The 26,797-nt window shown below is 40.8% G+C and overlaps 1 protein-coding gene and 1 pseudogene across 5 annotated transcripts in view; one reads left to right on the forward strand and one right to left on the reverse strand.

Moving 5' to 3' along the window:
• The window catches only part of FRMD4A (FERM domain containing 4A), a 751,487-nt gene that overhangs the window by 210,551 nt on the left and 514,139 nt on the right, over nucleotides 1-26,797 (forward strand). The gene's annotated exons all lie outside the window — the stretch shown is intronic.
• Nucleotides 24,939-26,662, reverse strand: LOC112658796 (calcium uptake protein 1, mitochondrial-like; annotated as a pseudogene).

Here is a 26,797-nt window from a genome sequence, read left to right on the forward strand (position 1 = left end):
GATAATGTTGCTTCAATGTTCATTTCTCATTTTGATGATTTCCTGTGGTTATGTAATAAAATTTCTTGTTTTTTGAAAAGACACAAAATCAGTCTGAAAAAATATAAGAGAAAGAGAAGGATAAAACAAATAGAACAAAATGTTAATGTCAGAGGAATCTAGAAGAGCATAGGATTATTATTTTTTCTATTTTTGAAATTTTAACCTAAATCTGAATTTTGTAAAAATAAATTATGAACAATAAAATTTTAAAAATACAGGGTATATACACTCATGTCTCATTTTTTATTATGATATGCTAATAATAGTCATAATAACAAGCATGTATATGCACTTACTCGCTTTTAGGCACCGTTGCAAGACACACACATACACACACACACTCATTTGATATTTTAACATACGAGCTAGGTGATCTTATAATTCCCATTTCATACCAGGAAACTAGGAACAGTGAAGTTAAATAATTTGACTGTAGTTATATGTAGTTATATAGCATATGTATTTATGCTAGTAAATGGTAGAGTTGGGTATGAACTCCCAGGAATATGAATCCAGAGTCCATGTAAGGACTAAGTGAATCAGGTCTCATTAATACCACCTGGAACCTCTTTTTGAAAGTTTCTATTTGGAATCTGTATTAGTTATGTAGATAGCTAATCCTTATAACACATTGCCTCCACATTTAGTGACTTAAAACAATAGACATGTAATATCTCACAATTTCTGTTGGTTAGGAGTCTAGGTGAATCTGATCTGGGTGCCTCTAGTTCAGGATCTCTCAAGAGGCTGCAGCTGTTGCCTGGAGCTGTGCTCTCATCTGAAGGCTCAATTGGGAGATATTTGCTTTCAAGCTCACTCGCTTGGTTGTTGGCAGGCCTGGGTCCCTTACCACGTGGACCTTAATAAAACTTCTTGTGACATGACAGTTGGATTTCCCCAGAGTAAGGAGAGAGAGAACATAAGAGAGAGAGAGAGAGAGAGAGAGAGAGAGAAAGAAAGAGAGGATACTCAAGATAGAAGCTACAAATTTCTTATAATTGGGTCTCAGAACTGGTATGCCATCACTTCCTCTGTATTTTGTTCATTAAAAAACAAATCAATAAGCCCACCCTACTCCTAAAGAGAGGGGATTATAATAGGGAGTAAATACCAAAAAATGAGTATCACTCATGGCCATCTTTGATGCTGCCTACCAGAGTTTACATATTAGTTGTGTACATTTTTTTTTGTTCTCATTGAGCATTATGATCTCTCGAAAGAGGCAAGTTTATTTTAACACACCAGGGGTATAGAATGGTAATTTTCTAAGAGACAGCCTTGCGTCTACCTGGCAATGAATAAAAACTGGACTCCTATTACCTTTTTCAATCCAGTACCATTAGCTCTCCAGGTACTGGACATTACTCCCAGAAAGCAGCAAGTGACCGGCTGTGACTGTTGGGCCTCCCCCAGAGAGTGCCCATTTCTGTTCGGCTCACTGTGTCCATGTCTTCATCAGCATGTCTTTGCTAGATTAGTGGACTCTCCAAAGGTAGGGAATGTGCCATTTTTGCTAAATCTGTTACTTCCCACCTAGTACGACCCTGAGCCAGGGACTGGGTTAAAAGAGCACTAGCTAATTCTCTAGGAGAGCTCGCTTGATTTTTGGCCATAGCTGAGGGTCTGACATATGGCCAAGTGGTTTGTACACTTAGTTGACTCTGTAAGACAGGCTATTATACCTGTGCAGTTGTAGTAGAGAGACCAAGCAGATTTTGGACTGGATAACTTCTCAGGATTACAACCTTAATCTTTTTCCCTTAATTGGAAAATCCTTTTGCAGGGCAATACCTTTGTGAAAGTAGTATAGGCCACAGTTTATGAAATAAGACACCATTTTCACTCAGGTATTTCTCCTGTCATTCCAGGAGGCACATTGCAGCCTGTTGGACTTCTCCTTTTGGAAGAGGCATAATTTTTTGGAAGAGGGAAAACAGAAAAGTACAAATAAGAAAATAACCATCTCCTATAATTCCATCTCTCAGGGATTAACTAAGTTAACATGTTGTTCTTCCTTCCAGTCTTCTTTGATGTAAATATACTGTTAAAAAATGAAACTACAATCCTATTATATAACTTCTCATTTTTTCCACTTAATATTTCATGAAGGTTAAACATGGCTGCTTAGCATTCCACTGTGAGCATATAGTTAGTTTGACACATCCTTCATTGTGGATGTTTAGTGTCTTTTCAAATGTTTTCCCTTAAAAATAATGCTATCATGAATATCCTGAGGCTAAATCATTGTGTACCTGAGTATTTCCTTCAGTTAAACTCTGTAAGTGAAGTGATGGGGTCAGAGGCAGGAGTGAGGATTGGTACAGGTTCTGAGAGCAGCAGGGAACTTCGGGAAAGGAAATTGGTTGTAAAAAGCGGACATGAGTTCAGGGGCCACACCGGGAGACTATGGACAGTGCCGTTGGCACATGGCCTCCTGGCCTGCAGTCCTAGCCACCTGTTATTTAAACACTAGATCTTTGATCTTAGCAAAGTTACTTCAACTTCTGAACCTCAATTTCATGGTCTGTAAAATGGGATTAATGATGTCGTATAAATTGGAGCATAGGTACAAGGGCTTTTACCAAAATCACCCCTGAGAAAAGAAGGCATATCCATATATTGGAATCCTTACAAAGAGTCTTAAATTTGGGGATGCTGTCTTGTTTACTTAAACTGGAAAAAAACCATGGTGTTGTTTACAGAAAATACATTGGTCTGAAATGAGTTCAATCAGTGCTGGTTTGGGATGCTTGCAGAGGCCTCCAGACAGAATCAGTAAACAGAAAGGAGGCAAGTGATTTGAGCACAGATTTAGCAATTGTTTCTGGGAATGTGACCCCCTGAATGCAAATACTGGATCCATTATAAACAGACTTTCTGAGGATTCCTTTAAAAGGCATTGTGGTAAATTGTTACATTGCGCAGCTCATCAATATACACCTGTAGTTTGAATAAACGGAACAACTGTCCCAGTGTTATATCAGTGGGTATTTGTGGCTTGGGATAAAATTTCCAGTGACAGTGTGCTGCATCTCAAACAACCAAGATGGAAATGAAGATGATGTGTCCTGGAAAAGATGAATTGAGTGACTCCAAATTTGGCTCTAGAGAAAAAGAACACATTGGTGAATAAAATTGTATAATGATCTGTAAGCCCAGGAAAAAAGCAGTATTTCTACATTAATGTATAATTTAAATAGTGTATGGTGTTAAATATGTATGTGCAACTGAATAATAAATAAATAAAATTTTATAAGTCTTATTTACTTTAGCTCCATCTAAGAGTTTATATAGTTAATTGGATAAAAAGTGGCATTCAGAGAGTCTTTTCATTGGGTAAGATGGGTCTTCCTAAACCTGGGCAGTTATACTGGTTATCTAACTCATAGTCTTGTGTGAGAATATAAATGTGATCTTCATGAGGTGCTTGGCCCTCTGCATGGCACGTAGCACATGCTCAGTTAATGCTAGCTCATGTTATGTGGGGGGTCAGACAGCAGACATGAACTCTGGGTGAGCACCCATTAGGATGGGAGTGGAAGGAGCAGGAGGCAAATTTTACTTACTTTATCATTTGGTTTAGGATAGGGTTTTACCATGTACCCTGTACAGTTGCCTGTTTGCAAAAATAATTTTTAATTTTAATTTTTAAAAGATTTTATTTATTCATTCAGGAGAGACACACACAGAGAGACAGAGACATAGGCAGAGGGAGAACCAGGCTCCATGCAGGAAGTCTGATGTGGAACTCGATTCTGGGACTTCAAGATCACAGCCTGAGCCAAAAGCAGATGCTTAACCACTGAACCACCCAGGCATCCCACAAAAATTCATGAAAATGATATTGCGTGTGAGAACCCAAGAGAGCTTTCTGACTCTCGCACGATGCTTGGAAGCCTTTTAAAAATTACAACCAAGCTATTCTGTTCCCTCACAACAAATAAAAGTGTGGAGAGGAGGTTGGGCTTCAGTGCAAGGGTGAGACTCTATCATTCTGGTGCTCCATGAGGCCTTCTACTCCGTGTCCTTGCTTTTATTTGAATCTCTTTAAATGGGACTGATTTCACAAGGTGCTCTGAAAGGAGGAGAATAAATGTGTCATTTGAAACCAGTGAGACAGAGAGAGGAGAGAGTAAAAGGGAGGGAGAGAGGAAGGGTAGGAGAAGGCTATCTGCATATTAAGCAGCTAGTTTGACAGAAAAAGGAAATGGCAAGAATTTTAATGTGATCTTATTTCTTTTGACAGGCACTATGAGCTGAATTTTCAATTTGCTATTGTTTTGGGCACTGTGTAAATATCTGTATTCCAGGGACCTGAGGCTTGATTCCAGCTCTTCAGGAGCAAGTGCTTAGCAGTGGGGACCTTTGGAGAGATAACTGAGTGTTGTTTGGAGCTCTGTCTAGCTGTGTAGCAAACTGGCTTCCACCAGAGAATGGTCATCCAGTCTCTGTCTGGTCTCCTTGGGTCACTAGAACCTTCATGTAGCTGGCAGTTTCTGTTTGTGGATGCCAGAGGCCATCAGCTGTTTATATCACACCCCAGCTCACATTGGTGCACACATTGATGGAGCTACAGGCAAATCGAAGTGGAGAAGTGCCATCACCGTCAGACCATGTAGAAAACCTTCCATTGAAGTTTCTAGGGCTGCACATCCTTCTAAAGGCTACCCAGTTCCTCCAGTTGTGCTTACGTGCCTGTGACTGCAGCTGTCTCCCTTCCACAGCTGATGCCCTCCTCCTTTCCTGCTACTTTTCCTATAGTCCTTCGCTGTCTCCACATTGTCTCTCTGCTCTATTGCCCTAAAAAAGGCCCTTACCTCCCTTTCTTGATGTTTTATACCATATTGTCCTTTGGGAATGGTGCTAAACATTTTTGTCTAGTGGACTTGGTGTTTTGTCAAAGTAACTTAATTACTTAGGGCTCAGTGGGATAAAGTGTGTGTGTTTGTGTGTGTGTGTGTGTGTGTGTGTGTGTGTGTCTGAACCAGCACTTCTTAGGCCCAGGTGTGTGCTTGAAAAGTATTTTCCTAATAGTACTAACATTAGGTTTGTGTTAGGCTGTGATATAAAGTTTCTTCTTGATAAATTGACTTTGCCTCCATTTTTCTGTAACACCCCTAAATTAAAGACCTACATCTCTGATTAGACCTGAGAAAACTTTGGCGACTTAACAGAAAACCAAGCACTGGTCAACAGTTTCTCCAGGAGGTATTCCTGGACCTTGGGGATTGGGAGCTGATCTGCAGAAGCTCCTGGGAGAGTCTTGAAGCCCCCGCTTTGGCTCAGTTCACAGGATGAGCACAGCACAAGCAGATGAGGGTTTCTCTGAGGCTGACGGTCTGCTGCGTCCTCTTTAAGCTTCAGGGCAAAGCCAGCTTTGGCTGTCCAGAATCAGTATGTAAAGAGAGTTTCAGAGTTGCTCTGACCATGGCAACCAGCAGGGCCTGTTTGGTTTGCAAGGATTGCCAAAACAAAGAACCACAGCATGGGGATGGGGGTGGGTTAAAGGATAGAAATTTAGTTTTTCACAGTTTCAGTAGCCAGAAGTCTGAGCAAGGTGTTGGCAGGGTTGATTTCTTCTAAGTTGTCTCTCCTTGGCTTACAGACAACCATCTTCTCCCTGTGTCTTTGTATGGTCTTCCGTCTGTGTCTGTCCTAGTCTTTTCTTTTGTCTTCCTGTCCCAGTTGTATTGGATTGCAGCCTACCCTAATGACCTCATTTAAGTTAATTACTCAGAAAAGACCCTGTTTCCAAATAGAGTCACATTCTGAGGTACTGGGGTTTAGAACTATGATATCTAAGGTATATGAACTTGGTGGGGGGAGATAATTCAGCCCTTAGCAGAGTTCAAACAGCTTCTGGAAAGCACTTACCTCTCTTCTAATGCCAAAAGTACTGACCCAGGTGTTCTTTTCTACCTTTCTCCCTGGCTGTTTTATATGTAGGAACTAATTTTCTCCATACAGCAGTCCCTTGGGGTAGGTATTACTTTTGTCCCCATTTCACACATGAGAAAACCAGAGAAGAAAGACACCCTGCACGTGCTCAGAGGTGGTACTTGCTTCATGAACCAGAGGCCTGACTCTAGTGCCCAAGCTCTTGTCCCTCGGCTGATTTGCCTCCATGCCTCAGCCTCCCACCCTCCTCCAGCACCACTACTCCTGATTCTAGGAGCCTAAGAAAGGCTCATGACTTAACTTCCTCCTCAGGACCCAAGCTAAACTCTTGTTGTGCATCGTCTGTGACAAACTTGTCATGAGACTGAGCACAGAGGTTATTATTGTCCTCATCTTATACATGGGTTCCTAGGAAATTGAGCCTTTTGTGCAAGATTCTATAGGTAAGGGACATAAGAGCTCAGAAGGTCTCTGCCTACCAAAGATTGCTGTTTTGGCAAGGTGGTACTTATTTAGATGTTAATAAGTTGAAGCAGAGAAATCATCTTTTTTATCTTGAGGAAAAAGAGCACGGTAGCCATTTAGAGGTGACAGAAAATGACTTAATGGTCAAATGAGACATGAATGTTGAAGGAACATTGGGTTATAGCGAAGGAAAGCAAGTTTAGGAGTTTTAATCATAAGTCTGCCTTTCTGAGTGTGATGTTTTAGCCTAAGTTGCTTCACCTGAAAAAATGGGTATACAGTATCTCCTTGCAGGGTTATTGTAGGATTTTATCTTTATTTATTTATTTTAAAAGATTGATTTCTTTATTTATTCATGAGAGACACAGAGAGAGGCAGAGACATAGGCAGAGGGAGAAGCAGGCTTCCTGCAGGAGCCTGATGTGGGACTTGATCCCAGAACTCTGGGATCATGTCCTGAGCCGAAGGCAGACACTCAACCACTGAGCCACCCAGGCATCCCTCATTGTAGGATTTTAGATTATATAATGTAAGGTGCTGAGTTCAGTGTTAGGTTGTCTGTTTTGTTTTGTAGCAAAAATAGGCGAGGCTAAATAAACTGCAGTAGCAAATTACTCCCACTTTTAATGGTTTATAACTGCAAATATATCATCTCTGATAGTGTGTTTACCCATGACCTCTCACTCTGACAGGAGAGCCACCATCACAAGCTCTGTTGGTCACCAGAGATCTCTGGAGAATCTTGCACTAGCAATTAAATGCTTTGTTTTGGAAGTGACACATGTAACTTCTTACAGCTCATTAACTGGACCTACGACATAACTCTACCTAATCTGCCACGATGTGCAGACCTTCCAATGCCTGCGTGGTGGAAGCCAAGTATAGCTGGTGGAAGCAGTAATGACATTTCATTAGAGTAGGTGCTTAGTAAATGATACCAACATTCTTATGACCTGTCCTGCCTTTTCTGAAAGTGATTGTATTTTGTTTCATTTGCTCTCTTTCAAGCAAGACTTAATTAATCCTAATTAAGTGTACTAATTGATTTAGTCCAATGTCCTCTTGCCCCCTCACACTTGGGGAAAATTATCTATGAATATCCCGAAGTCAATTATTATTCTCTGAGCTGTCGTGATGGAGCTATGTAGATTCATTTATAAAAAGAAGACATTTTGACCTTATGTAGAAAACAAGACTTTATGCACATGTGGAATTTTGTCTGTGTTTGTGTGTCTCAGGCAGGGGATAAAGTTCAGAGACAGTCATTTTTATTTGAAATGTACAGCTGAGGGCCACACTACTTTTTGTCATTGACCTGATTAGACTTAAACTGCAATCTCAGTAGTGATTTTTCCTTTCCCCCTTTTTAAAAAATTGTAGTAAAATGCTCATAACATGCAATTTACCATTTTAACCGTTTTTAGGTAATTAGTTTAGTGGCATTAAATTACATTCACACTGTTGTGTAATCATCACCACCATCCATCTTCTAGGGAAGGAAAATTTTTTCCTTTTTCAATTTTAGGTTCTTTGGCTGGTCTAATAACCAAATTGACGTAAGACAGAATAACAGCAGAAAAGCTTTGTACATATGGGAACCCAATAAAAATATGAGACCCAAAGGGCAGCTTGGTGAGGCTTGTATAATAACAGTCTGAGCCAGGGAAACAGGTAGGGACCTGGGGACCCAAAGGGGAGGGAGGCCTTTCCCAGGAAGGCAGAGAAGATGTTTGACAGTCCAAGGATGCCCTTGTTGTGCAGAGGAGGTTCTTAGGTAACCCTGGTAAAAAATTTTCTTCCTGGTACAGGCCACCTTTGTAATGTAAATTTAGGCATGAGGGGAAGGAAAAGAGCTTTTCTTGAATCTACTGGGGTTTAATTGCCTTTAGCTCCAATAGACTTCATGCTAAAGTGGCACGTTTTGGGGTGACAAACTTCTCCCCTTCAGTCCCATCTTTGAAGTTTCAAATAAGAAATTTCACAGTCCAGAATTTTAAGTTGATCTATTGCTCCATATCTTATTAAACCAGTCTCAGTCTTGAGAAGTGTCCATTTAGGTCAGTTAAACAGTTGTGTCTCTTATTTCCGGAAACAGTGATGCAGTTGGGCTCCCAAAGTTAGGCCTGTATTGTGCAAGCAATCAGGTACTTAATAAGAGAGGTTTCTATAAAAACAAAAGAAAAACAAAGTCTTGAGTTCCAAGAGCTGCCAGTTGAGATTTTTGGGTGTCAGGCTTGAAGCATCTTGAGATGGCGTGAGGGCAGGCAAATTTGACAGATTTTCCCGGTTTGCAGTTTGAACATCTCTCGTGATGTCACTGGGGACACCAGTGAGGTTTCTGAGTGGCCCATAAAGGAGCAGGCCTGCAGAAGATTGGCTGAAAAGAGTAATGGTGGCTTCAGATTTCTTTGAAATTTGTTATCTAGTCATCTAGCTTCAGTTTGCAAGGGCTGAGGCAAAAAAAAAAAAAAAATTAGTTTTAGCTGTCAGGGATTCTAGTAATGAGAGAAAATTGGAAATGTTAGTTTGGAGATGTGTAGCCAGATGAGGAAACTAGAAAAATTTAGGATCAAGTCCAGTTTACAGGTAAATGGCAAAACCTCAAAGACAATTAACAGACCTTGAATCTACTATCCACAAGTACGTATTATAGTTGCTGTTGAAACGTAGTTTTTTCTCTCTCCACAGTCACCCTCATTCCTGATGTAGTTTTGGAATATAGGTAAGGTTTGGTGAGTGTCTGACGAATGTCACTCATATCCCACCTGCGGCGGGAGGGGGGGGAGGTTTCATTTGTGGGGTGTTAGCTTGTGCTTTGTCCTTAGCTAACTTACTGTTCCCTCATCAATTCCTACCAGAGGTAGCAGAATTAAAACTAATTTGTTTACAAAGTAAGCCTCATTCCAGTAAATTTGGCCTGATTATTTATGTCAGTGCAGCAAGAATAGTGATTGATCATATAGGCTCTTGTTTAAAAGAATTTATTTATTTATTTATTTATTTATTTATTTATTTATTTATTTATGAGCAAGCGAGTGAGCTTAAACCTGGGGAGGAGCACAGGGAAAGGGACAAGCAGACTCTATGTTGAGTGTGGAGCCCGACTCAGGGCTCAATCTCAGGACCTTGAGATCATGACATGAGTTGAAACCAAGAGTTGGACACTTAACTGACTGAACCACCCAGGCACCCCGAGCATATAGGCTCCTTTAAATGTGCTTTGCTGGAGCTTTTCATAAGGAATCACAAATTGAACTTTTAAAAGCCTTTTGAGGCTAGGAAGTCAAGCCAAGGATTTACCATCAAACTTTCCCTGTAGTACCTATAGATTTTGGTGAATTCTTTTTTTCTTCAGGTCCCTACTCACCTAATTAGGCTGATAGGAATCCTATGAGGAACGTACTAGGCTTTTTTCTAAGAGAATTTATTGGCTTTAAAAGTCAATCTTAGTTCCTTAAAGCTGTCTGGCATATCTGATTTTTTTTTTTTGGCATATCTGATTTTATGCACATCATTATCAAATATGACATTCCAGTCATATTACAACAATGACAATTTAACTGGTATTTCCAGTTGTGTCCTATTACCAGAAGAACAAATTTTTACTGACCTTATGCAAATAAATGTATTAAAATAAGAATACACACTCACTAAGAGTTTCCAAATTCTGGAGGGATCCGGTAGGGAGAAAAACTGTTTCATCTTTGTTCACAGAAGTACACTTTACCAAATTGTAAGTCATAATTTGCTTTAGAAAAAAGAAGAAATTTTCCTTAAATCTGGAAAAGCAAAACATTTGAGAACCAACAACGTTTCAAAGAAAAAGTCATAAAAATAAGTCATCATAGTTCATTTGGCCCCATTTAATTAATTCTTGTTGATCTTGATCTTTTGTTAACAGCTTTATGAACCCAGTTTTTTTTATAGGAGTTTCATAAATTTTTACCTAGTTCAATGGTATGATCTTAAAGTGATCAGAAACTAGTACTCAGAGTTCTTTCCTGAGATTTACTGAAAAGGGAGTGCTTTTGCAGAAGCATCAGAGTAAAGCAAGAACTAAGTACCAAAAGACTTAAAAATGGCTGTGGTTAAAGATCTGATGAGAATCCATTATAAAATGGTTGACAAGGAATTGGTTATTTCTATGATGTGTATGTGTGTACAACATTTCAAGATAATTACTGGAATTACAGGTGATAATACTATACCAGGACATACCAGATTTCTAGAACCTTTCTACAATTTTTTAATATAATCTTATTAATAACACTTACCCATACAATATAACTTAAGGCTTATCATCACTTATTTGACAACGCTTGCTATGTGATTTAACATACCAAATAAGTCTAATTATTGTAACATCTTATTGTTATAAGGAGAAAGAACAAATCTTTTGAGATGTTCTAGGGACCCACTTAGGTTAGCTTTTATATTTCTGTGAATTTTAGAACACCCAATTCTTACATAAGTACTTGTTTGTGTTTAATCCAGTTAAATAGAGTTCTTTTACAAATTATTTTTGGCAGTCTTGGCTGGAGGTAGAAAAATATCACATATCTACAACATATATATATATAGACACACGTAAACATAGAGACTGAGGCAGAGACTCCTGTAGCCGCTGTCTTAAAATTTTAACCAGAGTCAGACACAACAGTATAAAATTCACCAGTTTACAAAAGAACAGTTAGATCCAAATTTGTCTTGGCAGTTGGAATAAGTTCACCTATTCAGATGGCCAAAGCCCAGTTTCCAAATACTATCCCTTCTTTTCCTCCTGATGGAAATCATTTCTCCAAAGTTTGTATTTCAAAGAATGGCTCCAGGAGGAGAGTTTGAAAATCTGCATTAAAAGTATCAACTTTTCTTGATTGAGAAAGTATCAAGTTTTCTCCAAGATAAAGTTTTTGGGGGAATATTTGCCTATTATTGGAGCTATAATTTAAATTTTTCCTCTTTCTTAAGTTCAGGACAATTCTGTTTTAAGTATCCCGATATTGATAAGCATTTTCAGATGAATAGGTGAGATTAGGGGATTGGTGAAGATAGATGGGATTTGAATTGCTTCTAGAGTCAATTTCTGGTTTTGTGGAAATTGGTCGTTTCTATTTCCCCCTACAATTGAGCTGTCGACTGAATGATATCAAAAGGCTGCCCATCAAACTACATTTTCTTTAATTTGCTTCTTTATCTTGGGAAGATTTCCAACAATGATGGAAATCAAAAGATTTTTTTTAATGTTCTAGAACCTTAAGATTTAATACATTATGTCTTTAAAGTATGTATGAAATGTTTAACAAAAGTCTTCTTTCTGAGTGTACATTCCAACCTTGGACCAATTCACTTTAGGGAGGAATCCTCTTGCCATTGCTTCTGTTGGCCCCTGAACATCAGCCTCCACTGAGCTATTTCCTAGTCATTTGTATGAGGGCCTGGGAGAAATTATGGCCATCTGTTTTCTCCGTGAGATGTTTTTTTCCAGGGGAGGGGGGGTGTGAGCATCTGGCTTACCTGATAACTACTGTATTTGCATAGGTGGGAAGAACACCCCTTAACAGCCAGTCTAGGTCCCTCTGAGTGGGGTTGCAAATGGCCACTAATCTTTTTTAACTCCTCTCTAAATTTGGTAGGATATTCTGAAAGTGGAAGTAAAAGGACTCTATAATTTACAATATCTGCTGCTATCTGGGAGACATGCATTCCTTGCAGTGGGGATCTAAGTTACATCTGCAAAAGACTTTGTATCAGAAGGCCTGAGGCTGGCAGAGCCTGATTACAGAGCCCTGGGAAATTGGAAGAGTTATAAAGAATAGTAAAAAGAGCCCTACCACCTGTCTTGGGTAGTTCTGCTAAATTCACTTCCTAACTTTGAACACATGAGTTAACTGTATACTTTGAGCCTAGAGATTAGCCTGGAGTGTTCTGTATAAATCTCATAGGGCATGGGAAATTAAAATAGGCAGATGGGTTCAGATTTTGAGAAGAGCAGTTTATGTTGGATATGGATTTTAGCTTTTTGTTCTAAGTCTAATTTCTGTCCTTTCATCTTGTTAACTGAGTCCCTAAAGCTAGCCATTATATTCCTTTGTGTCTACTTTTTAACTCGATTGTTTCCATAAGTACCAATAGGACAATTATTTAGCGTGAGAGCTCTCTGATTTTTTTCTTTTAAATATCGCCAATTCAAAGGATCCATCATCTGGTCATTGATGAGTAATATAATCTCAATAGTGACTCAATCCAATAAGCCTTTTATAGTTTAACCACAGATATGAGTGTCCCAAAAGAAGGTGCAAAAGATGCAGCCCTTATAAAGGCCAGAAAAGTTCACTCCCAAAGATAGTCTAAGAAAATAAAGCCTTACTTTGTGGGGTTTTTTTTTTTTTTTTGGTCGTTTTGTTGTTTTTTTGTTGTTTTTGTTTGTTTTTGTTTTTGTTTTTGTTTTTTTTTACAGGCAGTAAGAATGCTTTAGTGAGAGCAGTGTCTTTGGTTTCCCACAAGAACGTGAGATGCCTCCAGTCACAGACTCACTAGTCTGTGACACTAAGAAGGCATTACTGGGATAGGACTTTTCCAGTACTAACAAAATAATAAAAATTGAGATGACAATAGCTCCTTATAGACCAGGATCCCTTATGACAAGCTCCCCTAAGAGCTGGCATGGTCAGAAGGAATGATGCTTGTAATTTCATGTTGTATCTGCTTGGGTCCTTGCTTTCAGTTCTTTTGGGTGTATATCCAAGAGTGGAATTGCTGGAGCTTATGGTAATTCTGTTTTTAATTTTTAAAGTAGCTGCAATATTCTTTGCCACAGCACCTGTGCCACTTTATCTCCCGACCAACAATGTCCCTTTACTCTTTGCTCCCTGGCTGGCTTTCCCATGAAGAGCTTGGGAACATTAGTTGCTTGTTTCACATTATTGTACAGAGGACAGGGTCCCCTCTTGCATCCCATCTATCATGACTTAATTTGGCATTTATTGCCTCCTTATCCTTGTTTTACTTTGTAATTTTGTTCAGAGGTCATGGGCTGGAGGCTGAGGTTATACTTTAAATCTTTACAAAGAACATGTGAAATGAAAGTTATCCTTTGTATGTCTTTATTGGACTTTTGTCATTTTTTATTACTATTAATATACTACCTATACCTATGGGCTATCTATCACTGAATTTCTCCAACATCCTTAGCAATGACATGTAAGAAATATTTGCAGAAGCTAATATAGAAACATAGCCCCTTAGAGATTTGTGGGAGTAAAATTAATTTTAGGAATGTACTTGATGTTTGGTTAGTGTCTGACTTTTTTAGGTTTGCTAGATATGTCTGATTACATGCTATTAAATTGGAATAAAAACACTTAGGCACTATAGTGAAATCTACACTTGGTCTCCAATCCCTAATCCACTCTCCTTGACTTCAAATGATAATAAATACTCATCAGGGGAGTTCCTCCCCATTTTCTCAGTATTATCTATCCCTTTCACTTTTGAAATGGTGTATTTTTCCCACATCTCCTAGATCCCAAACCTGAGGGAGTTTTACTTTCCTAAGATTCTGCCTTTAGCCTGTGAAGAGAAGTACAATGACTTTAGAAGTACAATGACAAGAGAACAGATAAAACAAGTTCTCCAGGGTTCTCTCGGATACTTCTACAAGTCAGGCTCTCCTTTAGCATTGTCTTGGGCACCCAGTAATCCCCTCCTACCTGTGTGCTTATTAGCATTCCAAGAAAAGCAGCTGGGTGATGATGCAAATTTAGGAAAACAAAAGACTTTCTAACTATGGTCTTGCTTCCTAAATCACCCAGAAAGCCCTACGTGTGTGGTCTCAGAGTCCTCAGGAACCCATCTTCCCATTCTAACAAGCAGGGAGGCACATACATGCAAGTGACAGTTGTGTTCTTTTAGTTTTGCAATTTCTATTCCTCATAACACCTCTATTTTAATTCTTTGTTGGCTTTTTTTAGAATGAGAAAACAGATCCCCTCCACTACTCTGTAGGAGGGGATTACAATCACTACTGGCTAATAAAGTAATTTGAATGTAAATTATATAAACTCTGAACATGAGTGTCTGAACTCATAGTGTCCTTCAAACCATTGCAATTTTTGTATTTCTGCTCTTAGGAATGGAAGACTTTTAAAAAAAACACCAAGAATTAAAAATAAATTCATAATTGAAATCTCTTTTATGTTAAATAGGAATCTTAATTATTGTTGAATAATCAGCCTTGCCTAAATACAAGGTTATGCAAAAAATGCTGGTAGTAGCAAAAAGGTTCTAGTAGCTATTTCAAATAATAGGTTCAGATTGTTCCAACTGAGTCTCTATTGAGTTGCTTAATATAAAGAACTCAGGTCACAGTAGAATTTGTTTGATATACATTCTTGTTTTCTCTGAATGGGGTCTGGCTATTTTATAAATATGGTGACATAAAATTAAATTTTGTATTATCTGCCTGTTGTATTATAGGCTACTTTTAATATAGGCAATTTTTTAGGGTTCTTTTATCATATACTTTTAAAGTATGGATTTTGGTGGAAGATATTCTATGCTCATTAGACCAGCAGACATCTATGTAGACTGAATTAACAGCCAATGGAACTGGAGTAACTGCTTCTTCATTTGCAAAATGCTGAGCCATTAGGAGGATCAATCAGTAGGGGGTGGTGTAATCCACAAACACAGACGTGCATCTGAATGCAAAATTGTTCCTTTTTTTTCCTTTTTGAAATGCATTAAAGAGAAAAGCATCCCAGCAGGGGCTTAATAAAGGACTTTCTTCTTCTTTTTTTACTTTTTATTTTTATGCCAGGCTTCACAGTTTGGAAACCATTTTGAAGTCAGCATTGTGAATATTAAGCAGGGAAGGGAATGAGGCCAAGCTGTTACCTGGTTGTAAAAATCAGATACTAACCCTCTTCCACTGCCTATGTGGAAGGTGTGATATGCTCAGAATGACCGTTTTGATCTTGTTAAATTGGCAAATTTACTAATAATGGTTAAACCTTATGCAAGCACAAGGGGAGTTATAACTGGTATGGATTTAGGACGGGGCCCTAATCTCCAGGGCATAAACTTGAACCTCCCTCAGGAGACCAAAGCTGTCCTGTTGCACTGCCTTAAACTAAACATGCTGGTGTTGCCCCTAACAACAGTTGCTAGGCGACCTTTGCCAGCATGTGGAGGGGTGGGAATCACTGCTGATCATGGCACTATTTATCATCATACACCAGCAGTCTTGTTTAGGGAAAGGCCTGACACAGATATTGAGTGTACCGCATGATAGAAATGTCATACACACACACGGGAAGGAAAGCATTTGGAAATGGTCTAGGAAATCATACATAGCTGTCATGCAGCTGGTATCTCATCCCTGCCTGTGTGTTTTTTGACTGTAACTTCCAACCCAGTGTTTCACTTACATGACAGTATTAGATTTACCGTGTGACCATCCTGCCTCTGTGCGGGGAGGCTTGGAAGGGATGGGGAGGGAGAGCGGGCAAGAAATAATGAAGATGTCATTGCTCTATCAGTATTGGGATTATAATTCTGGTAACAATCAACATCCTACCATACACTATCGATGTACAGCCCAAGTGAGGATATATTTGGAGCATTCTCCAAATCAGTACATGATTTGATTTATAGATCATCAAATATTTCATGATGTAATTAACTTTCTGAGGTGCAAAGGGCCCCTACTGCCAGATTAGTTACTCTTTTGAAGATGTTACATCTATTGTAGCACAAAATGTCACTACTGTTCATTGAACAGATTAGCTCAATGTAGTCAGAGCCCAAGTGGGTGTTTCCAAAAATCACACCACTCTTTGAGTTGAGCAAATGCTTGGAGCAGCATCTTTTCTCCTCCTGTTCTCTGTGTGCCCTTTCTGTGCAATCTCAGCAGCTGGGCTGGGATTCAAGTGGTTTGAGTAGTTAGATTGTAGAAGGATAGAAATTTGCCTGACTCCACCCTACTTTATCAGTTTTAAAGGAGCAATTCTCAGGCAGCCTGGGTGGCTCAGCGGTTTAGCACTGCCATCAGCCCAGGGCGTGATCCTGGAGACCTGGGATCGAGTCCCATGTCGGATCCTGGAGACCTGGGATCGAGTCCCATGTCGGGCTCCCTGCATGGAGCCTGCTTCTCTCTCTGCCTGTGTCTCTGCCTCTCTCTCTCTCCTCTCTGTATTTCTCATGAATAAATAAATAAAATCTTTTAAAAAATTTTTTAAAAATTTTTATTTATTTATGGTAGTCACACACACAGAGAGAGAGAGAGGCAGAGACACAGGCAGAGGGAGAAGCAGGCTCCATGCACCAGGAGCCCGACGTGGGATTTGATCCTGGGTCTCCAGTATCGCGCCCTGGGCCAAAGGCAGGCGCCAAACCGCTGCACCACCCAGGGATCCCAAATAAATAAAATATTTTAAAAAAAAAATAAAGGAGCAATTCTCAGCAAGACTTTTTTTTTAAACCAATTAAAAAGCCATTTTTAATTAGAGCAAATTAAGGTGGTTCATAAATTTATTAATACTATAGTGTTACATGACCAAATAGTATCTCTGCTTTGGGGGCTTCGACTCTTTAAGTGATCCAGCTATGTTACCACAAACAAAAAGAAAAGGAAGCATCTCCAGGACACTTTTCCATGAATGTGCCAGATAATTAAAATGACAGTAGCTTCAGGGTGAAATGTTGTACCTGCCTTCCTGTGTTCTCAGTACTAGAATCGCATTTTAGAAGACATTTTTATAGGTCACCACGAGAGAAGAGCAGAAATAGATCAACGAAAAAAAAGTACATCTTGCCCAAAAAAGAAAGCGGGAAAAAGAAAGAGATATTTGAAAGGTCCTTTGGAGAAGTGATGGGTGAGATTATGTTATTATTTCCCCAAGGAAGAAACAAAATGGGTGATGATCTGACTTTTGGATGGGCTATCACACGGTGTCTGGCTCTGGGATCCAGCCTGGATTCATTTACTGTTTCCACTTCTTACTGCTGAACCATTTTGGACAAGTTTTTAAATCTAGATGAGCTCCTGTTTCTCCCATAAATTTAGGATAATAATTATATATAACATGCATATGATATATAAACAAGGTTAGAGGACACATAGTATTGTAAGGCATTCAGTATAATGCCTGAGCCCTGGTAAGCTTGCAGTAGATTAAAGGGTAGTTCATGCCTTATTTTTGCTGTAAATTGGTGGGAAAGAAGATCTTAAGGCAGAAGTCTAGAAGGGAGTGGTGAGTGTTATTTGCATGTGGGGAGTGGTGCTTGCTGCTTGCTTATCCCATTAGAGACACTCAGCTGAAAGGCTGGTGAAGGGTCTTGTCACTGGCACAGACCTACTGCAGAATCCTGGAATGGCAAGACTGGAGAAGGGAGTGAATCCTTCTAGAGCAGATGAAACCAAGGCCACATCTGCCCCACTGGTAGGAGAAGCTGTCAGGGGGACTTTCATTTTTTTTTTCAAGATTTTATTTATTCATGAGAGACACAGAGAGAGAGAGAGGCAGAGACACAGGCAGAGGGAGAAGCAGGCTCCATGCAGGGAGCCCGATGCAGGACTCGATCCCGGGACTCCAGGATCACATCCTGGGCCAAAGGCAGGCGCCAAACCGCTGAGCCATCCAGGGATCCCCAAGGGGGACCTTCAAGCAATAACCTTAGCAGCCTCATGGTGTTCGATGCTCACAGACCCAGAGTTAATAATGGATTCCCAGAAGGAACCATAAGTGGTCAACAAAATGAATAGCATTTGCCCAACACTTCGTAGCTCCTCACATTATCCTATTTGATCCTAGCAACAGCTCAGTGACACAAAGAAGGCCGGGACTCTTCCCTTCCTCTCTCTCTTCAGAGAGAAATTGATCCTCAGAATCTGTGACTTGTCCCTGATTTAACAAGTCAACGTAGGAACTCTAAGGTCTAGTGCATGTCTTCTGCCCCCAAATCTCACATTCTAAGAGTCTTGACTTACTGTGGGAATGCTTGTTTTGCCCATGTCATATCCCTGTGTCCCATTTGGCTTTAATGCAGCCATGGGGACAGTGCCTGCATGTGCCCATAAATGCCCTGTAAGCACAGAACCTTGGTTTCTCTCTGTTTCATCCTCTAGGATTTCTCCTGAAGCCTCCTGACCTTGAAGTAGGAAAGTTAACTCCCTTGGAGGCAACCCTCACCCAATAGTAGTGGGAGTCAGTGGACAGATGCCCCAGCTTCTGGTCCCTAAGAGGACGGTTTGGGGAGACATTCTACAAGACTCCTTTCATCACAGCACAGTTGTGATTTTGGAGAACCAATAGAGCTGGTCTGAATCACCTTAACCTTGTTAGTAATTAAATACTACTGTTACCAAATTACCGGAAAGCAAAAACCATTGGGTGGAATATTTTTCTAATAGAGGAATATGTCATTTATTTCTGCTTGGGCATTAGAGTTCCTTTATTCAAGTTCAAAATGGGGAGCTTCAGCCTTTCCTGAAGGCTAGAGAAGCCCTAAATTGTGCTCCTCCTGAAGGGTTTGATCTGTGGTATAAACACTACCTATTGAAAATTTGTCAATATATGAAACAAACACCATCAACAACCTATCAATGTGCTATGTAGTAAACTTTACAAAGTAAGTTCCCGCTCCATCTGATTTCACTTAGTGGAAGGGATAGTTTTCTTTATTTAGTGTGAAAGGCTCAATTAGCATTATGAAAATGAGAGAATCTTGGGGGATGTTGGTGGATATGTCATACCCATCTTCTAAAAATATCTGAAGATTTAAATTTGGAAATATCGTGACTCTGTACTTAGCGTCTAAATCTTTTTTACAGATTTCCTTTAGGGTAAATCATACTCAGTGCAATTACAGTGTAGCAGCCAATCTCTACAGTGATGTAACACACACGGATGCTTTCTCGTTACTTTCCCATTTGTAGCTCATCTAAATGTTGTACATGTGATGAGTACTACTAATGACAGAACGATGCCTGTTGATCTTTCCTGCCCAATTAGATACCAAGGAACAAGAAAGATGAGAGGGGGTCATTGATGCACTTGATATCAAATCAGGATCGGTGTGTATCACAAAAGCCCGTAAAGGCTCCAAGTTTTAAATGGCTTATAGCTCACTTCCTATATTCATTGCAGCACTATTCACAATAGCCAAGATGTAGAAACAATCTAAATGTCCGTTGACAGAGGAATGGATAGAGAAAATACAGTATTTTGGAATACAGTACAATGGAATATTATTCAGCCTTAAAAAGGAAGGTAATTTTGCCATGTGCAGCAACATGGATGAACTTTGAGGATATTAATGCTAAGTGAAATAAGCCAATCACAGAAAGATAAATGCTGCATAATTCCACTTAAATAAGGTATCTAAAATAGTCAAAATCATAGCATCAGTGGTAGAATGGTGGTTGTCAGTTGCTGGGGAAATGGGAGAAATGAGGAGGAGTTACTAACAACCAGCATAGTTTCAGTCAATTAAGATAAAAAAAGTTCTAGAGATCTGTACAACGTTGTACCTGTAGTCCACAACTATGTATCATACATTTAAAAATATGATTAGCAGGTAAATCACATATCGAGTGTTCTTACCATAATAAAATAAAATTTAAAACAAACAACCGTACCTCATGGTGGGCTTCAGATATGAATGCTTTGGTAATACTTGGGATTTGTAATTCCCAGTGGTCATTCTTTATTTTCCTTACCAAGACAGAGAAGCAGGTTTAGAAGAATGAGGAGGGTATCCAGTAAAGAGCTCTGTATTGGTCTAAGATGCCTGTTAGATATCCAAGTGGCAGTTGTTCACACAACTGATGGATGAGTCCAGCTTAGGAGAGAGATCTGGGATGGATTAAAAAAAAATTGTGAGGGGTGTGCCTCAGTGGCTCAGTAGGTTAAGCTTCTGCCTGTGGCTAAGTAATGATCTCAGGATCATGGGATCGAGCCCCACATCAGGTTCCCTGCTCCATGGGGAACCTGCTTTTTCCTCTACTTCTGCCACTTTCTCTGCTTGTTCTCTCTCTCCCTCTCTCAAATAAATAAAATATTTTTTAAGAAATTGAGTAACATCAGCATGCTCATGCTGTTCAGAGCACGGCTGGGTGTGGTAATCTAGAGAGTGTAGCTGGTGTAGGAAGGTGGCTCAGCCAGGCCCTCCAGCATTCAGCAATAGGCTGCTACTGCTGCTGCATTCTGCCTACTGTGACAACTCTGCTTAGCAGGGGAGCCCCCCTCAGAACTCAAGGCTCCTTGCCAAGGTGTTCCCTGGGATAGTAACCTCAGTTCCTGGGGGTTAGTTGCCAACCACAAGCCAGACATAGTAGCTCTGCTACTGTGGGAGACGGTGCTATGAAAATGGCTCCCAGGACCAGCATGCATGGTGTTTCTTCAGCATCCCCTGCATTTGCTCCTGAATAGAGGTCTCTGAAGCCTTCCACATCTACATTGGTTCTATCTCATCACAATACCCTGGCCACTGCCAGAGGTGGAGCGATGGCTGTCCTCTGCCTCTCTCCTTCTCCCTTCCACTGCTTAGTTGCTTTGTTTCCACTTGGAATTTCCATCATAGATCCAGCCTAGCAATGACAGCAGTGTGACCACCTCATCCCAGTTTGCCTGGAGAGTCCCACCTTCTAGGGTATCCCTTCATCCAGGACAAATTGGGACTGTCAGTCACCTAAACTGGAAGGAAACCCAGAAAGTAATTACCCTCCTGTAAGCAGTTCTTAGGTAGGTACATCCCTGGCTAGGACCTAAGCCACGGACTCCAGTGTTCCTCCGTGGTCTCCAGCCACTCCTTGTAGAAGGTCTCTGCCCTCTGCCCATCTGGCTGTGGTTGTGGCCCTCTACTTCACCCCTCTCCCTAGGGCTCTGGACTCTTACCTTGCCCATCTCTTCGACAGCAGGCTGGCCCAGGGGTGGGCAGTTGGATGAAGAAGTCTGGCCCAGACTCCACTAGTTCCTACTCCTTTATTCTTTTGTCTCCAAATCTCCTATGTTTTCAGCTCTCTGCTCAGCCATATCTCCCTGCTGCATACTGACAATAAAATCTTCTTTTTTTTTATTTTATTTTTTTTTTACAATAAAATCTTCTTGGGAGACCTCCCAAACATGTCCTTGCCCTCTCTTGCCAACTCCTCCCTTTTATAGCATGTGCCACATTTTGCTCCCTGGGATGACAACCAGGATCTCTCATCTATGCTGCTGAGAAATTGAGTTCACTTCTACTGGTAGATGTTCTGCCCAGGAAAAATGTTCTCCTAAAGATCCATAGGCAGGAGTGAGGCTGCAGAATGGAATGGGACTGAAGAGAAGGATTCTCCTTTGCCCTTCATCACCATCAGATTGAAGGCAAGAAGAGCATTCCTTCTAGAAAACCTGAAGAATATGAAAGAAAGACTCAGCAGGGCTCCATGGAAGATGGTCACACATAAGACTAGATGGCATTCCTTCTGTTTCACCTTCTATCTGGCTCTATTGAGTTCTCGGTGAGACTTAGATACTCTCCTTTTTGTCATGAGCTGTTGTATCTTTAATGTGAAAGGTTAGCTTTGTGGCCTGATTCTTAGAAGAAGAGTGAATATAGTTTCGAACAAGGACTACAGTCCTTGCCTAGTCTGTGCTTATTATAGTCACCCGAATTATTGCCTTTACCTACCAGATGGCAAACGTAGCACATAGTCCCCAGGACAGAAGATATCCCCCTGTACTCCAGGATTCTCCATTCATTTCTGTGATCTCTGGAATTACACAGCAGTCTCAGGCTGATTAGAGAGTGGTTGGTAGGGCTGACCTATGGCACACTTGGCAGTGGCTGATCCTGTAATACATGTGTTTACAGGCATAACCAACATTCAATAACAAAACCCCATTGAAGCAATAAATGTGCAGGTGTTGACAATGGTCTGGAAGGTGTACGATAGTGTGGTAAAGGAAGTAACTGTCAAGTAAAGCACTTCATAACAATGTAGAGATGGGCGTGTATGGGAAGATGGGGTTGCTGCCAAAAGACTGCTTATGTTGCCCAAAAATCCCTCCCACCAAAGCGGAAGCCACATAGACCCAGAAAATGTTATTGTAGTGAGCACTACCACGGGTGGATGACTGCTAAGGGGAAAGGAGTTATACCTTCCATTCCTGCATGTGTTTGTCTAATAGCAAATAAAATAAATAACCAGAGCTTCACAAAGAAGTTGATAAAAGTAAATAAAATGCTTCATAGCCTGAGCTTGGAGCTGGTTGGGCAAGATGCTGAAAATTCCCTGTAACCCATGGGTTCTGCCTGAGACACAGAAATGATATCTAACATAGAGTGAGGAGGGATGTTAGCAGGTGTGGGATAATGAAGGCTGCAGAATTTGATCATAAAAGAAAATGTGAATGCCCAGCACAGAGACATTTCCCCAGCTTCTCTGGGCTGAAAGTTCCAGCCATCTTAATAAGAAAGCAGTGGTCTTTAACATCAAGATTCAGTTATTGAGTTCTGTTTCTAGAACAAGATGAGGGCACTTTTGACTATGGTGCACAGCCACGTTCGCAGGCCATAGCCACACAAGATCTGCTTTTGGCATGGGATGTGCCTCCAGAATGCCCGAGCCCAGTCCCCTGTGGCTCTTTCTGGGCAGTAAGTCTGAACAGCCTTGTGTGAGATGGGCTCATTGCTGCCTGTGAGGAATCCCCTCGTGCCTAATTCACGTTAACCCTGAGATTGCTCTGAGGGCTCCAGAGGACCAGGAGAGAGGAGGAAATTGCTGATAAGAATTTTATGTGAACACAGAGGTAAAATACAACCAGTCTCTGATGTTCTGATCGGGGGGATAGGCTGCCTCAAAACTTACAGGCTTCTCACCGGGGTCAAATACAAACCCACCCAGAAACATAGGGTTGCAGTAGTTTGATTCAACCGCTGCTGAATTTTTTCCCTTTCTCTGAAGTCCTAGCAAATAGGCAATCAATATACTAGATGCTTATCTTCAGAGATGCTCTATCACGGGTTCCTACAAGAAAGATGCATTTCATTTATCTGCTTGTCTGCTCCTGAGCATGGTGAGAGCACGTAGTGCTCTGTGCTCAGTCTCAGGAGGGAATACAGTAGCTTTCTATGCCATCAGCTTGGGATTTCTTTCTCTGCTCTGCATCTTGGCGTAACAGCAAAGAGGAGATGTTTGAATTCTCAGCAATGGTAACCCATTGCCTATTTAGAATCTTTTCCATGTGTCATGTTGATTTATTATTTCAGACTTACTTAGAAAAACATCTTTCCAGCCTTTAAATGTAGAATTAAAACCTGAAATGGATTCTGATTCTGACTCTAGCTCTCCAACTTGCAAAAACCAATCAACTGCATGACTGTGAGGCCTATTATGCAGCCGCCCCTGCCTCTCCCTGTGCTGAGCGCAATCTTTCCTAAGGAAGCAAAGTCAGTGGGTCTCCTGCTGTTTTTATTCTTTTCTAGTCCATTCTTACTCTTGTGAATTTGCAAAGCTCTTATATACTATCCTGAACTGACTGGGGTGACAAAAATGCCCGTGATAATTGTGTTGTATATGAGGACAATGCCATGAAATCAGATGGTTTTGAGGACATATATTTTTATGCCTTTTTGGAAGTAGAAGTAATAACATCAATAGCAAACATTTAATGAGTGTTTACTCTCATTGGCCCAATTGCTTTTCTATACATTACCTTTAATTCACAACTATTGGTATTATACCCATTTTACGGATAAGGAAACCAAGTCTCAGAAAGGTTAAGAAAGTGGCAGAGGGTTGCATAACTATTATGTGTCAGAACTAGTTTAGAATATAGATGTGGCTTATCATAAAGTCTGTGTTGTTTTTTTCACTACTCTACTGGTCTATCTATACAACTCAAAATTATTATATAGGATTAGGAGTGCCAGTGACAATTCTTATAAGCAGCAATAATAGTAGCCACAAGAAAACAATAATAATAATTAATATTTATTGAGCCCCTACCAGATGCCAGGATCTTTGTGATTTTTTTTTATTTTTTATTTTTATTTTTTTGCGGGGGTGAGGAGAGTTTATTGTAAACTGTTCTAATTAAAGTGATATTTTACAAGTGCTTAAGACAGAGGGTAGACAGGCTCTGAGCCAGGCCTCAGCTTCAGAGACCCAGTCCTGAAGGGGAAGTGGCACTTGCAGGGAACACAGACTTAATCACCGCTGCTCATTAGGCACCGAGTTGTGGCAGCGTCCTCCTAGGGAACCCAAGAGCCATGAAGCATCTTGCCCCAAATCACCTGCCTGGAGCAGGCCTCAGATCCATCCTGGGGACCGACATGGATCCTTTCTCTGGCCCAGGCTGCCCGGGTCTTCCTCATGACTGTTCATCACGGGCTTCCTTCTGCTTTTCAGAGGTCTTCCCAACTTGTGGCTTAAAAACACCAGCAGGAGGAAAAGCAAATAATGTTCTTAATGTAAATCCACAGCAAAAATGACTCAAGAACTGTTTCCCAGGGTTGGCAGGTATGGTTCCCTGCATTCTTCATCCAGAGGGTAACTTGAATGCATGGTGCTGATGAACGTGCCAGAAGCCTGAACTTTTAGGACTTGTTCACATTTTTGAGAACCTAAGGGGATAATCAATGGGCAGAAAGAGGGCTGAGCAGAAACACTTTGCCAGGGGAAGGGTGGAGAGGGGAAACTGGCTGAATCCTGAGATCATTCCCAAGAGGAAGGGAGCGCTACTTCCAAAAGCAGCAGCCGGAAAGTTGTGCCAAGGCTCTGCTCAAGGGGTCAGGGTGCTCTGGGTGGAGGCGGTGGTCCCTCTCGCAGTTCTGGGTTACTGTTTAGGCAAAGCGAAGTCCCAGGCAGTTTTCTGTGTGCACTTCCACATGGCCTGCATGAGGCGGGTGAAGCCCATGACTTTGGGCTTCTCTAGGCCTCTCATCAGCCGCTGCTTCATGATGGAAACAAATTCCTTATTGCTCAGCTCCCCATTGCCATCGCAGTCAAAGAGCACAAACACCACATCACACACATGGTTGGAGAGTTCCACTTTAGCTGTTGTCCTGGCCACCTGCTGCATGGTCACTTTACCAAGAGATGGCCCTGCCATATGCTAAAAGCTGAATGCAGTGTCCACATCATTAATATTCTTTAGGAAAGTAAAGAAGTCATCCACTTCCTGAAATGTCAGACCCTTTCCCTCTTTGAAGTGCTTCTTGAGCTGCTTCTGCATGGCAGTCAACTTCTTAGACTGCAGTCCACTGTAGGCCAGCAGCATGCCACTGAACTGCCTCTCAGTAATTTTCCTATCCACAGGATCATGGTGTTCGAACCCTAATTTCAGAACATCATGCTGAAGTTTACCCTGAAATTCAAGGAAGTTTTTGATTGTCAGCTACCCCTTAAGATCAGCTCCAAAGGAGTAGGTTGTGAGGGCTGAACACAAGCCAGACTTTAGAGTGTTACCAGTAGTAGGACGATCTCTGTGACACATACCCGTACTGGTTTGGGAGCAAATGATGCTCTGAACCTACTCAAACTCCTCCATGTCTACTTCTCCATATCCAGTCAAGTCAAACATCTTGAAGGCAACTTCAAAATTTTTCTGAGGAGTAGAAAGAACAGTTGTAAGGAAAATGTAGTCCAAAAAGGATATGAGTCCACATTCTCCAAGGGTATAGAATATACTGCCTTCATCAGCAAATTTTTCTCGTTCCTGGGCAGTTTTCTTTCCATCAAAGCATTTTATTGTATATTGATCTAGACCCAAGTTTTCTGGTTGTTTTTCATTGCGTGTTATGAATCACACAAAATCTTGTGGAGTCATAAACACTTCAGATTCACCAGGTTCATTGATTACTTTCAAGGTGGCAAAATATTGGATGATTTTGTCTGGTGTGGAATACACTCGAATCCTATTCTCATATTCCATCACTTTTCTGTCTCTGAATCCAAAATGTTTCTTCTTTTTCTCTTCCTGATGAGGCTCAAGACAAACACCTGCAGCCTTTTTTCATGGTTACAAACCTCCCCTTCATCTTTATTCTTCCTTTTATCACCAAGTTCATTCTTTAGGTTGTTTACAGATGGTGGAGATTCTGCAAGGGCCCTCTTCCACAGGAGACCTGTACTTGCAGTTACTGCAGATGCTCCTAGGAAAGCCACCATCATTAGTTGTCACCTGATCTGGGTGGGCTATGATCCTCTATGGTAACATCGAGAGCCCACAGCCAGTTCTGACAATGCAGAAAGGGAGTTAAGAGGAAACATTCTGTACACACTGGAGCTGCCAACCCTCTTGGGTCAAAGCCGCCCACCTCTAACAACCCGACCTTTTTGATTTATATCCAATTTTTATTCCTGTTTTATTAGGATCTCAGAGAGACTGAGTCATAGAGCAGCTAA

The sequence above is a fragment of the Canis lupus genome, chromosome 2, assembly GCF_003254725.2.
Source record: "Canis lupus dingo isolate Sandy chromosome 2, ASM325472v2, whole genome shotgun sequence".
Lineage (NCBI taxonomy): Eukaryota > Metazoa > Chordata > Mammalia > Carnivora > Canidae > Canis > Canis lupus.